Source organism: Mesoplodon bidens, assembly GCF_964165515.1.
Source record: "Mesoplodon bidens genome assembly, chromosome: 2".
Taxonomy (NCBI): Eukaryota; Metazoa; Chordata; class Mammalia; order Artiodactyla; family Ziphiidae; genus Mesoplodon; species Mesoplodon bidens.
The window spans coordinates 178,290,696-178,304,915 of record NC_138177.1 but is presented as its reverse complement, the minus strand read 5'-3'; positions in this window follow the sequence as shown (position 1 = coordinate 178,304,915).

Genomic DNA, 14,220 nt, shown 5'->3' with positions numbered 1-14,220 from the left:
CTCTCTCCTCCACCTTGAGGTCCCCCTCCTTTTATATAATTTGGTTGAAGTGACACATCTTTCCAGTAAAATATTGAGAAAAAAGATGAGCACAAAGAGAAAAATGAAAATAGCCTATAAATCCTATCACTATTCATTGTGTGCTATGTCTTTCTGGTCCTTTCTCCTTAAGTGTTTACATACAGGGGCTCCTACTCCACACGTTCCTTCTGTGAGCTGCTTTCTCCCCCCATCCCCGCAACTAACAGTATATCATGAACACGTTCTATGAAGCCTCTTGATTCAACCTCCATCTGGTCCACGGGGTCTGACCTGACGTTGGCTGTGCTTTCCCACTCTTTGGTTGAGAGCATTCCACGTGACAACAAGCAACTATGAATCCTGCCAACACGCACACATGAATTTATCCTTAACAAATCAAGACAGCATCTTTATACCCTTGAAAACGGCCTTGTGTAAATGGGCAAAATACTTTATCTATTTAATCTGCAGGCAATCTGTGAATGTGTGTGTGGACTCTTGTAATCAATCTTAGGGTCCATGGCTGGTTTGGGTGGGAAGGAGCCAGTGAGCATGCCCAGTGTTGTGTGTTGAAGTTCAGAGAGGGATGGTTTTGGACCTACCATGTGTCCCACGTGTAGACTGAGCCACTGGAGGTGTAATTTGTGATTTGCTGTATTTGCTTCCCAATCCCCTCTCCCCTTAGAGTCACTTCCTTAGGTTAAGGTGGTGTCTCTGGACCTCCACCGGCCCTCCCCACCTTACGAACGACTGTGACAGGTAACCCATTAACCCCTTGAAATCCACCCACTTAGACATCAGCGGAGATGAGCTGCTTAATCAGTCGGCTGGATATCAAGGAGGTGGCACACAGGAAATGTCAGTTTTGATGAGTGAGAGAGTTGGAAAGGATGTGGGGCACGGAGGACCTAGGAGGGTCGGCTGGGATGGGGCTCAGAGCAGGAGCTACAGTGGGGGCAGCAGGAGAAACTTTGAAGTGAAAGGAGGAGGCTCCCCAGGTGGAAGTAGCCAGAAATAGAGGTGTAAAGACACAGAAGTCCAGCCTTCTTCAATATTTGACCAGGAACCAGCAAGAATACAGAATCATAATGCTGGGCTCACCAATATCAACAATTTCCTGGAGAGAAATAAAAAACAACAACAACCCTTCTTTCGTGGCCCCAACAGGGAACTGTCCAGCTGGTGATGAAGGATCTTTCTAAAACATAAATCAGACCCTGTCACTCCCCTCCAATGGCTTCTACTGCTCTTAGACTCAGATAAACTCCTGACAGTGGTCCACAAGACCCCATGAGATCTGCCCCGCCTGCCTCTTCCACTTCATTCTGTACCTCTTTCACCTCCCTAGGCCCCAGCTATTGGGCCTCCTGTTGTTCTTCTAACACATCAATCTCCACCCTGCCTCAGGGCCTTTGCACTGGCTGTTCCCTCTGCCAAGGATGCTCTTTCCCCAGACCTTTGCGTGACCACCTCCTTCCCAGTATTCAGATTTCTCCTGACATGTCACCGCCTCAAAGAAGCCTGCCCTGTCCACCCAAGCTAAAGTAGCCAGCCAGTCCCTTTCTCACCCACCATTCTGCTCAATCATCTGTATCACTTTTCACCACCTGAGATATTCTTGCTTTTTAACTTGTTTATATCTTTACCATCCATCTCTCTCCTTACTATAAGAGCCACTAGGACTTCTGTCTCCCTAAAACTGTGCCTGGCATACAGTAGGTGCTCAATGACTATCTGTTGACCAAATGAACAAGGTTGGGATTCTTACTCCCAAGTGAGGCCGTCCATTGCATCTTGGGAAACTTATGTCTGTTAGAACCAACCAGAGATGGTCAGGAAAGGTTTCATTTCACATACCAGGGCCAATTAAGTGGCAGGGCTGCCTGGAGCACTGGGTTGAGAAAAAGTTTGAAGTCACATTTGACCTCTGTAGGAGAGAGTGACAGCCGTGATTGATTAGTAATGTCTGCCATGGTCCTAGTCGCAGAACTAGTGATATGTGTGCCACATATCAGCCACATCCGGATTAGACTAGAAGCCCCCTTGAAAGGAGGTAGGGCCTTCTTATTCTCCTTTGCAGTCCCCCAGTATCTGGCACATGCTAGGTGCTTGGTCATGACTGATGCTGGCTGGCCTGCCAATAGGGATCATCCAGCTTTGAGGCCCAGGCTCCTGAAGAGATAGGAGAAAACATCTAAGCCAATGGTTTTCTTTTTTTTTTTTTTTAAACCTGCAGTGTTCTTTCTTCAAAGGACATCTTACATAAAGCCTGTTATATATTAACAGACAAAAGTAAAGCTGCTTTGGCTGAAGCTGGGTTTGGAGCTCAGAACCCCACCTGCCTGCACCCTCACCACCAGAGGGAATCCTGAGACACACTTCAAGGACCTAGTGGTTCCCCAGAACCCAGTCTGAGAACCCTGGATGAGAAAACCTAGGTCCAGAGAGAGAAAGTGACTTACCCAAGGTCACACAGCAACTTAGAGCCGACAATGGAGTATCAGCCTCAGGACTCCCAGTTCAGTGCTCTGTCTGCCACATCTCCAGGGCCCTCAGCTCTAGGCTGGCCTTGAAGCCAGGATAAGACATTCTCCACCTCCGCGGGGGGCAGGGGGTAGACACCTGAGCAGCCACCCCAGCCCAGACCCTGGGAGAGGAGCATCGACCCTCCTAGCATAGGCACCAAGCAGATGGCTTCTGCTTTGTTTATCTTGCCTCTGGAGCCCTGGGGCATGGCGTCAGAAAACATCTCCCTCTCCCTGACTGTGCTTTATTAATTAAAGCATTTCCCCTCTTTGGGAGCAGCGGCTTCGAAAGAGCTCAGCGAATGTTTAATTCATCAGTTCAGAGCTTGTCCCCCCAACTCCCGCCAACACTTCCTTCCTTCAAAGTGCTTTCCCGGGAAACCCTCCGGGCACGAGGGCTGTTTCCCTGCTTCTCCCTGGAGCTGCCTTTGCCACCGCGCTGCTGCTCGCTAGGTGAAGGTGATCAGTTATTCGACTCAAGAAATCTGTAAGGAGTGATCAAGGCCCGGTGCAAGCCCACACTCTCCTCCTTGAGATGGTTTAAAAGGCTGCGATGTGTCGAGTTACTACATGAGTATTTAATGATTATCTTCCTCAGCCATTTAGAGGCAAAAAATGAGGGTATTGATTACCCAGTGACGTTGATTAGAGGCCGTAGTTCCTCAAGAGGGGTGTGTGTGTGTGTGTGTGTGTGTGTGTGTGTGTGTGTGGTGCTGTCTCTGGGAGGAGGCTGGGGAAGAAGCATCTGACAGACATTCCACCACCACCCCCCACCCCGCCCCGTCCTCTTCACAGCTGTGGTCAGTAGAACAGAAGTGTCCTGTCGCCCAGGGTCTGACTGCAGGCTCCTCTCCAACGGGGCCACACGGGACGCGAGTGGGGACGGCTGTCTTCGGTGGGAGCTTTCCAGTCCCCAGCGATGGGCTTGTCTGCTCATCTGCACGTGCACGGAGGCCCGCACCCCACCCCCATTTCCTGAGCTCTCCAAAGATCCCATGTGAGCTTGGTGGTTGGATGTATATGAACCCTCCTGAGACTGCGGGAAGTGAGCCCCTTTTCCTCCCACCTGTTAGGCTTGAGAAGGGGAGAGATGTGTGTGGCCAGCCCTCTCCTCCTTTGGCCCCGCCTCCAGCTCCCCAAGGCTGTGGCGGCCTCCATGCACGACCCCTTCCATGGGTGCGTCCCAGGGTTATGTCCAATTTCTCTTTCTCTTCCATCCAGGGAAGCACAACAGAATGTGGGTGCATCATAATGCCAACCGAATTTATAATAAGAACTACATGCTGTGCTAACATGGGAACTTCAGGGTATCAGGAGAAGACTATCTGGGCCACGCCTCACCAAGGACAGGGACACAGCAGCAGCCTTCACCCTGGTGTTGGGACCCCCTGAATTGGCGGGCCTGGCCCATAGTCCCATGGGCTCCCCAATCACTACATTTGATCTACCCACTGGCTGGGTAGTCCACCCAGCAGATAGCCTGGCAGGGAGGCCCTGCCACCTTTGAAACACTGGGAATACTTATTAGACAAATGGTCATTTACTGAACACACAGAGGTGCTGTGTCGGCTAGAAGCATTAGCTCCCTGAATCCTGGCCCAGCTCTAGGAGGTAGGCCATTTCGTGGATGAATAGACTAAGGCAAGTTGAGAATATGTAAGTGCTCAGACTCGCTCAGCATCAGGAGGTAAGTGTGGGTTTGCACCGGGGCCTGGTCCCACACCCACACCACTAACAGAGATTGCTTCATCACATCTGGCAGGGCAGCTCTGCATCAACTCCAGCCAAACAGGGTGAGACCCAGGCTGGTCATTCCTGGGCAGCATCAGGCCGTGTCAGAGCGCAGATCTGGGGTCAGATCCCGGGCATCTCACCTAACGCCTGTGTGGCCCTGGGCGGGATACTGAACGTCTTTCCTTCTGCCTCAGTTTCCTTGTCAATAAAGTGAAGATAATGACAGGGCTTACCTGTGAAGATTCCTTTATGGAGACAATAAATATTCATGCAGCGCCTAATATACTTCCTGCCTTCATCTCGGGGTGGGAGATAGACAACACACATACCGGGCGAGTTCATGCTGTGGTATATTTAAAGGACAAGGGAAAGAAGAGCAAGACAGAGAGCCCCAGAGGGGGGGAGGAAGGCGTGTGTGTGTGTGTGTGTGTGCGTGTGTGCGCGCGTGCACACACGCACACGCCCCATGCACCATGGAGCAGGGGTTGCAGGATTAATGGGGGACAGGGGTCAGGGCAGGCTGCATGGAGAAGGGGATGGAGCAAAGTGGGCCGAGCAGGTGTCCAGGGAAGGAGCGTTCCGACCAGAGCCAGCACAGCGCTGGCAGGGGCACACTTGGTGTTGGCTGAAGGTGGAAGGGGTCAGATTGGGTATAACAGAGGCAGTGGGAGGGCGCGTCACGGGAGATGAGGGAAGACCCCATGGAGTCTCAGGGGTCTTCGTAAGGACTCTGCCTTTCCTCCGAGTGGAACGGGGACCAGTGAGAAATCCAGGCGAAGCGCTGAGCACAGGGCCTGGCACAGGTAGTACGCACTAAATAGAAGGTATTCTTTGTTATTCCTTAAAAATAATTCCCGGGCTTCCCTGGTGGCGCAGTGGTTGAGAGTCCGCCTGCCGATGCAGGGGACACGGGTTCGTGCCCCGGTCCGGGAAGATCCCACATGCCACAGAGTAGCTGGGCCCGTGAGCCATGGCCACTGAGCCTGTGCGTCCAGAGCCTGTGCTCCGCAACGGGAGAGGCCACAGCAGTGAGAGGCCCGCGTACCGCAAAAAAAAAAAAAAAAATGCCCTTTTTTGGTAATGGGGCTGAGTGGGGTCCTGGTGTGGCCTTGGAGAGAGGCTCCCCCTTGTTCCTGGAAATAAATAACCTAATCAGATGCTCGCCCCATTGCAAGGGAGCTTCTTTTCCTGTCTGTACGATGGAGACCCGCTCCTTTGTCTGGCTTCCTACAGGGAATGAGTGGATTCAGCAAATTGAGGGGGTCCTCGGGCAGGAGGGGGTGACAAGGAGGGGGAAGGGAGGAAAGAGAGAAAGAGGAGGAGGAGGGGAGGAGATAGGAGGAGGGGGAAGGAAGAGGGGGAGGAGGGAGGGAGCCCCAGAGCAGGGTCAGAATGTCGTTCAGCCCCCCTCAGCCAGGGGGAGCCCCGAATGGCTCCCTCCCAGTGAGGCCCCGCCAGAGTCTCAAAGAGGTGGTTATTTTGGGTGGCAGCGTGATTGGGAGCTTGAAAAGCAGGAAATTGAGTGGTGATTAAGGTGGTAATAAGTTGACAACATCAAATATCATTACCCCTAGAACATGCAAATGATCCCATCTTTACCTGGGATTTGCCATGCAAATACCAATTAGCAGAGAAAGTATTTGCCTTGATGGTGGGGGCTGATTCTCCTTCCATTGCCTCCCTCACCGCCACAGAGGGTAAACAAACAGGAGGGGCACAGTGGCAGGTGGAGGAGTGGCTGGGCTTGACCGTCACCAGCAGAGGAGAGGGGATCCACAGGGTGACCGCTAATCTTGTGAAAGCCTGCCAGAAACTCCGGCCTAGACCAACCCACCACAGCCTCTGGCTCTTTCAGGCCTCAGGGGCTGCTAGAAGCTTCTTGAACCAGCCCCTGGGGCAGCTGGTCTCTGCCCCGCATATGTCCCAGCTGGGAGCAGACCTGTGCAGTCTTGTAGCCTGGGCATCCTCACGCCATCCAAAACTCATTTTCTGTGGCTGGGAGCCACATAGCTGACGATGCCCTGCAGAGGAGGGGTCTGCGATGAGCCATGCAGGGTGGTTTTGAGGCTGTGGCCCCAGAGAGCTGGCACTACTGTGTCTCAGGGATAGACCTCTGAAGGGTCCAGGGCAGACGGCTGAGAGTCACTGGGTAGGAGCCTCTGGCATTTCCTTCTCTTGGCCAGATATTTACTCCCTGCTCCCAGTGCAGCTGGTACTGCGGAGGTACCATTGCTCATGCTGAGATGAACATGGCATAGTGTCTGCCCTCAAAGAACTTCTGGTCCCATTAGGCAGGTAGAAATCACTGTTGCCAGAGACCACAGACAATGAGGTGTAAGGAGAGGGGTACCAGCAGAAGCATCCCAGTCTGTCCACAGAGATGAACTTGCCTTTTGCTGTGATGGCATGAGAAGATGCTACTGAGTCTGGGCTGAGCCTTGAAGGAGGAGGAAGAGAAGCGAGGGGGCTTCCCTGGTGGCACAGTAGTTGAGAGTCGGCCTGCCGATGCAGGGGACACGGGTTCGTGCCCCGGTCCGGGAGGATCCCACATGCCACGGAGCGGCTGGGCCCGTGAGCCATGGCCGCTGAGCCTGCGCGTCCGGAGCCTGTGCTCCGCAACGGGAGAGGCCGCGGCAGTGAGAGGCCCACGTACCGCCAAAAAAAAAAAAAAAAAAAAAAAAAAAGAGAGGCGGGGACGGGAGGGAGGGAGTTCTTGGTGGGAAGAGTGGCAAAGCCAAGGTCTGGAGGTTGGAAAATGCCTGCTGTGCTCTAGGGTCAGTCCATCTGCCATCCGTCCTATCACACCACCCAACTGTCCAGCCCTTATCTACCCATTCAACCCAACACAGCAACACCCCACCCAACACCAACTACCTCTCCACACACCACTTAACCCACCAAGTTAACCAACTCCTCCGAGCCACCAACTTACCCACCCTCAAACCCATCAACTCACCACCCAGCCTCCCTACCCATAGCTCAATCCACTTGGCTATCATGAATGCACTTAACCACCCGCTACCCAACCCACCAGCCCAGGTGAAGATCATAAACTCTGGAGAAGATGGCCAGACTTCTTTAAAGGAGGGTGACGGTCACATGGGGGTTGTGAGGAGTTGATGTCACCTTGGGCTAAGGCACATCAAAGGCTTGGCCCAGTGTCTGGATTTAACGAGCACTCTGGATATGGCAGCACCTACTATTTAGGGTGATGTGGTCTCTTCCAAGGCCAATAGGACCCACTAGGCAGGGGAGCACTGGGGTTGAGCTGAGATGGAGAAAGTTGAACCTGCAGGGAGTTGTAAGTGGGATGAGAGGGGGCAGACCCTGGAGGTTGGCGCCCAGTCGGCTGTTTGTGTTCTTCTCCATCCACCTCAGAGGGGGATCCATGTGGGAAGCTGGGCGCCCCAGAGTTTGTCAGCAGGGAATTTGTTCTTATTTATTCTCAACCCTCATGTCTGAAGCTTCTGCTCATGGTCGCAGCTCCAGTAAGCTGGCCCAGGCAGGGTGGCAGGGGACGGGCTGTAGAGCTGGAGATCTTGTTGCCCTCTGGAGTCCCCAGCTGGCCCATCCCCTCAACCACCCTCCATCCCCCCAGGCTCCTGCAGAGGGAAAGGAAGGCTTCCTGCAGTCCACATCCATCCAGAAGCTTCCAACGGCTTCCCTACAGCCACCTCCAGAAATGCTTTTGATCATCTAAATCCAGGGTGTATTAATTCCCCAAATCCCTTAAATTCTCAGGGATTTTCTCTGATGTCTAATGGACGTCCCTTCCCCAGCTTCCTGGAGCATCCTGGGGCCACTCAGGGCCCAGGACATGGATGAACTTGAGAGGAGCTTCTCAGGCAGGAACCCGGCTGCCGCGGCCACCCCTCACCTCCCACTCCTACGCTGGGCCCAGCTGGGCAGTGCGGGGCCTGGGTTGCCCACCCCAGAACGCCTGGGAGATCAGGGCTGACCCAGTGGCTTTTTAGCCCCTGGCCACCGGCTGGCAGAGCTATTACAAGGCACAGTGCAATTTCATGCCCTGTTTCCTCCTCCCTTGGTCTGCGGTTTCTGCTCTATTTGTCCAAAATGAACAGAGATGAAGTGAAATGAATTACGGTCTCTCCCTCCCCTCGCCCCTGCCCCCTCCCTTCTTTTCCTCCTGGGCATTCCCCGGCCCTTCGACTCCCCCCCAGCTCCTCTGTCTGTTTTCTCTCCTGCCCATGATGTCTTAGGCTCCGCCTCTCCGCTCTGGGCTCTCTCTCCACTCTGTTAACATCTTCGACTCCCTCTTGCTCTTACCCACTCATTCGTGCAAACGTTCATTGAGCACCGGCTATGTACCAGAGGATGCACCCTGTGCCGTTTGTCTGGCTCCCACCCATCCTTCCCCTTCTGCCATCCTGCCTGGGCACAGAGGAACCTGGTCCATCTCCAGGAGCCCCGCTTACTCTCTTGGAACCTGAGGGGGCAGCTTACCCTCTTTCTAGCTCTGAGTGCTTCATCCCTATTTTAGCTCAGGTGGTTACAGCCGGACCTCTGGCCCTAGTGTACCCCTAACTGTCAGGGTCACTGCCAGTACTAACCCCTCCCCTGGGTACTAACTTGGATGCCCAACCACGGCCTCACAAGGCCTTGGAGTAGGTGTGTCTTGGGAATGGTCCAGCCCAGACCCTCTTCTCTGAGAACTGCCCTGTCACTTGAGAGCTAATCCTTGCGCTGCCCAGCTGCTTGGGGTGGGGGAGGGGTAAACCCGGGGTATGGGGGATGGTCCAGACCGGGCCCCAAGCAGCCCCCTGGCAGAGGTTTGGAGTTGGGTCCCAGCTGATCGTGCTCAGTCTCTGACAGGCAGACACTTGCACTGGATGTGACGTGGCCTCCGTGGCCACAACCGACCCTCTGCATGGGACAAAGGGAGAGCTGGTCTGCAGAGAGCAGAGGGACCAAGCAGACCTGCAGAGAGGCGCCCAAGGGTGCTGCAAGCCGGGAGAGCGCAAGACAGACAGCCAGACAGAAGGAAGAGAGGGAGGAAGACAGAGTGCTGTGGGCAGAGAGAGGCCGGGGAGCAGAGAGAGGGGGACACACAGAGGGGAACAAAGACAGACAGACACGGAGACTGAAAGAGAACTATGAAGGACAGCGGAAGGGACAGAGAGAGACGGGTTGATATATACACAGAGAAAGACACAGGGGCAACCCCTCCAGTCCTATCGTTCAGTCTCCGCCCCCCACCCCTCCTGCCCTTGGGTACCAGGAGGCACCTTTCGGACTGTAGAGTAAATTCTCCTTTTTTTTTTTTTTTTTTTTTGCGGTACGCGGGCCTCTCACCGCTGTGGCCTCTCCTGTTGTGGAGCACAGGCTCCGGAAGCGCAGGCTCAGCGGCCATGGATCACAGGCCCAGCCGCTCCGCGGCATGTGGGATCCTCCCGGACCGGGGCACGAACCCGCGTCCCCTGCATCGGCAGGCAGACCCTCAACCGCTGCGCCACCAGGGAAGCCCTAAATTCTCCTTTTTGTACAGGTCAGCATGAGTGGGTGTCTTGATGTGAACTTGATTCCTTCAGGCTCATACAGGGAACGCAGCCCAGCCCTGCTCCCGGGGCCCCTCTGCTGCTGTCCTCCTGTCTTGCTGCCCCTCCGTGGCCCCCCTCTTACTCCGGCTCCACCTCCATCCCCACTGCAGCCTCACCCTCTCCTCCCCTCCCCAGCGGTTCTCAGTTTCACGCAACACCTCTATTCTTCTAAATTCATTTCAACAGGTCCTGTCCAGCATTTACTGAGCATCTGTATGGTGCAGAATATGTTGGGCCTGGGACTTAATTTATTCCTTCCATCATCCCTGTGAAGTTGGCATCATTCCTCTCATTTGCAGAAGAGGAAAACCAGTTCAGAAAGATTACACAACTTGCCCGAGTTCATATGCTGGTAAGAGGAGAAGCGGGTTTGCTTGTTTTCCCACTCCAAGTCCAGAGCTTTTCTCTATTGCACTCCAGTTAAGCCCCCACTATAGATGGCACACCGTGCAAGACACCACAGGGTCCCTTTCTTAGAAGCACACTGAGTGACCCTCCCCGCAATCTGAGCTACCTCACCGTGGCTGCCTCGGTCCTGGTGGAGTTTGGGGCCACGGAGCCGAGCTAGAGCATTTGTCCAGATGGGATGAAGTTCAGAAGGACACAGGAACTGCCCAAGGTCACCCAGCAGCTGCCCCATCCAGGGGCCCCAGCTCCCGGCTCTCCCTCCAGGCTGGACATGGGGAGGGTTTGGGGAAGATGGTAGTGGTGGCGAGTCAAGGACCAAATTACTCACGAAAAGGCCCAGCAAGACCCAAGACTCCCCCGCCCTCTCTCACAGCAGTCTCTGGTGCTAAGGCTTAATTTCTGGAACATGTGTGCTTTTGGAGTTAGCTAAAACATGATGGGCTGGGTCTTCCCCCCGTAGGAGGTCGGTCCGTGGGCAGGACAGGGGAAGGTAGGAGCTACCCCTTACCCAGGCATCTCCCTTCTCCTCGATCAAGAGCTAGCCCCCTTCTGGACTTCTGCCTCCTCCTGGCTCTGCAATTCCAACCCTCCTCATCCCTACGCTTTCCAAATTCTAACCCAAGAGCCGCAAACTCAATGCCTGCAGCGCTCAGACAGGTGAAGCAAATGGGCGTGACACAATAGGGCATGGTGGGGACTGTGGTTAACTGGAGATGAATGCCTGTCTCCAGGGGACCACATCGCTCAGCCCAGCCCACTGTTACCATGTGGGATTGTGGTCCCACACAGCCATGTTTCTCCACTGTTCAAGAAGAATTATAAAGCTGGGTTCTTCTTTTTTATTTTTTTTTGAAGATTGTTTGATATGGATGATTTTTAAAGTCTTTACTGAATTTGTTATAATATTGCTTCTGTTTTAGCTTTGGTTTTTTGTCCCTGAGGCATGTGGGATCTTAGCTCCCTGACCAGAGATCAAACTTGAGTCCCCTGCGTTGGAAGGTGAAGTCTTAACCACTGGACTGCCAAGGAAGTCCTCTTTTTTTGTTTAAACACGATGCAGGCCAACTTTTTAAAAGAGGCTTGCAGGCCAGATTTGGCTCAAAGGCTGTCGATTTGTAACTATTATTCTACATGCCATGAGTTCTAAATATTCCAGAACTCTCCAGAATGCCAAACTCACCCCTATGCATGTTGGCATCCAGGATGGATGGATCCCACTTGCTGGGCTGAAACTGTTTCCAAGCTGCTGCCTTCGACAGCAGGGATAGTAATTACACTCTGACATTAATATTTAAACCACAAACAGAATTAGTGCGCTAATACCATCCCTGAAGGCTTTGGACTTGTTTAAGTTTTATCCTTGTGAGACCTAATTATGGTCAGCAATGAATCCTGTAAGGCTGCAGGATTGGGGCCAGGGAAGAGGAGCTAGGCAGGTCCTTGGGACCTTTGGCTTATGGGACTGAGGTATATGGTGGGAGTGGGGGGGCCCATGGACCTGACTGGATGCCCACAGGTCATGTGGGCCATCGGAGAAGCCTAGGAGGGGGCAAATAGCTCCCTGTATCCTCCTGACTATCCCCATAACTAGGGAGTTTGCTCCTAAACCTTCCCCCGTGAGGACGGGGGCGCATATGGCCCACACTCTGGGAAGGTCACAACAGTCTCTGACCTTTGACCTCTCGGCCCAACTGCTAAGTGACTGTGGTCAGTCACTTAACCTTGCTAGACTTAGTTTCCCCCTCTGTAAAATGGGATCATTTTTAGGATGGGGCTTGCAGGAAAGAGAATATAGATATAGAGGCTGGCACGCAGGGAGGGCTGGATGGGCGGTCCCTGCTAATCTTAGTTTAATGCTAGTGGTCTCTCCCTCGGGGACCACGTGCTCCGCTGAGGACACTTTACAGGGAGCAGAGAAAATGGATCGGGGCCCTTCCCCTGTTGGTCCTTGTGCCCCACCACAGCACAGGATCCCCCCACCCAGGCCTGACCTCACGGCTGCTCCCCACATTGCCCTGGTGGTCTCTCTTTGCCTCCCTGCCCCCAGCTTGCCCCAGACAATGGTAGGCTGTGAATTTTCTCAGTTTATTTGGGGGAAAGAAAGGCCCAAGATAAATACCCTTGGTCGAATGTACTCAGGGAACGAATGGGGCTGTAACTCTGCCAAGGTCTCCCCGGGAGGGGGAGGAAGAGGCCCAGGCTGCAGGCCGGGGGTGGTGGAGACTGAGTAACCCTGGGGGACTAACTAGAGAAGGGGCTGAGCCTCTCCCGGGCCTGGTTTTCTGGCTCAGGGACAAGAGTAAGATCTTCCAGGGGCGTCCATTCCAGCAAGGAGGACAGCAGGTGGGGAGTCACCACCTGCTCCTCTCAAAGCCGTGGAGAAGCTACAGGAAACCCTGGAGAAGCTGAGTCTGGCTCAGCCCCCCCCCCCCCGCCGACATCCCCTCCCCGAAAGGTGGCACGTACCTGCCCTCAAAGCAGCATCCACCGTGGGCCAAGTCACCTCTTTGGAGGGTGATTAGAGGCATCTCTCAGAATTTAAAATGCACAAATCCTTTGATCCAGCAGTTCCAGTCCAAGAAATTCACCCTACAGAGAGATTCACCATGTATCCAAAGGACAGCACGTCAGAGGGACTGGAAATTACGCCACGCCCATAAATAGGGGGCTGGTCGGATAAAAGGTGGCTCAGCCACATAGCATCAAAGTGAAGTTCAAGAGGCAGTGAGGCAGTGCTGATGTGCAGGCGGGGAATCATTGCCAAGATCTCCTGCTGATGGACTGAGGGATGGATACAAGAGGATCTGGGAAGAGTGGGCGCCCTAAGAAGTGAGGCAGTGACACGGAAGGACAAATACTGTATGATCCCACTTATCAGAGGCTCCTAGAGGAATCAAATTCATGGAGACAGAAAGCAGAATGGTGGGGCTTCCCTGGTGGCGCACTGGTTAAGAATCCGCCTGCCAATGCAGGGGACAGGGGTTCGATCCCTGGTCCAGGAAGATCCCACATGACGCGGAGCCACTAAGCCCGTGCGCCACAAATGCTGAGCCCACGTGCCACAACTACTGAGCCTGCATGCCACAACTACTGAGCTTGCGCGCCTAGAACCCGTGCTCCGCAGCAAGAGAAGCCACCGAAATGAGAAGCCCACGCACCGCAACGAAGAGTAGCCCCCGCTCACCACAACTACAGAAAGCCTGCGTGCAGCAACAAAGACCCAGCGCAGCCAAAGATAAAATAAATGAAATGAAATGAAATTTAAAAAAAGAAAGTAGAAAGGTGGGTTCCGGGGCCTGAGGGGGTGGGGAACAATGGGGAGTTAGTGTTCAATGAGGACCGGGTTGCAGCTTGGGAAGATGAAAAAGTTCTGGAGACAGTGGTGGTGACGGCTGCCCAACAATGTGAAGGTATTTAATGCCAGCAAACTGTACACTTAAAAATGGTTGAAATGGTAAATTTTGTGTTTACAGATAGCTTACCATGAAAAAGAAAAAAGAATGAAAAAGGAGGGAAGCAGGGCTATGGTTGAGGAGAAGCTTGCTTTTCACTGTCTATACTGTTTCATACCACTTGACTTTATAAAAATCACATACCTGTATTATGAAATTTATTACCAAAAAAATTAGTTACGCCACAGAGATCTCTCTTCTGCCCACACCGGCCATGCTTGGCACATCCCGCCTCGGGCCGTGGAGGTAGAGGTCAGCGTTGCAGCAATGGGTTTGGAACAGGGCTAATGGTCCCAGCTCATGCGACACTTGCTGTGTGAGTTGGGAGAGACCAGGGCCCTCTCTGTGCCTCATCCATGCAAAGAGGAGGATCCAGGCAGCTTGGCTGGCAGAGCATCCCGGGAGGGCTGGATGAGAGGGCCTTGCACGTGGAGGCTGGCGGCAGCCCTCGTGGGGAGGGGAGCGCTCTGAGAGGGAGGAACGGGCCTGAGCCACCTGCTGCCGCCGGCCCCGCAGGGCTTC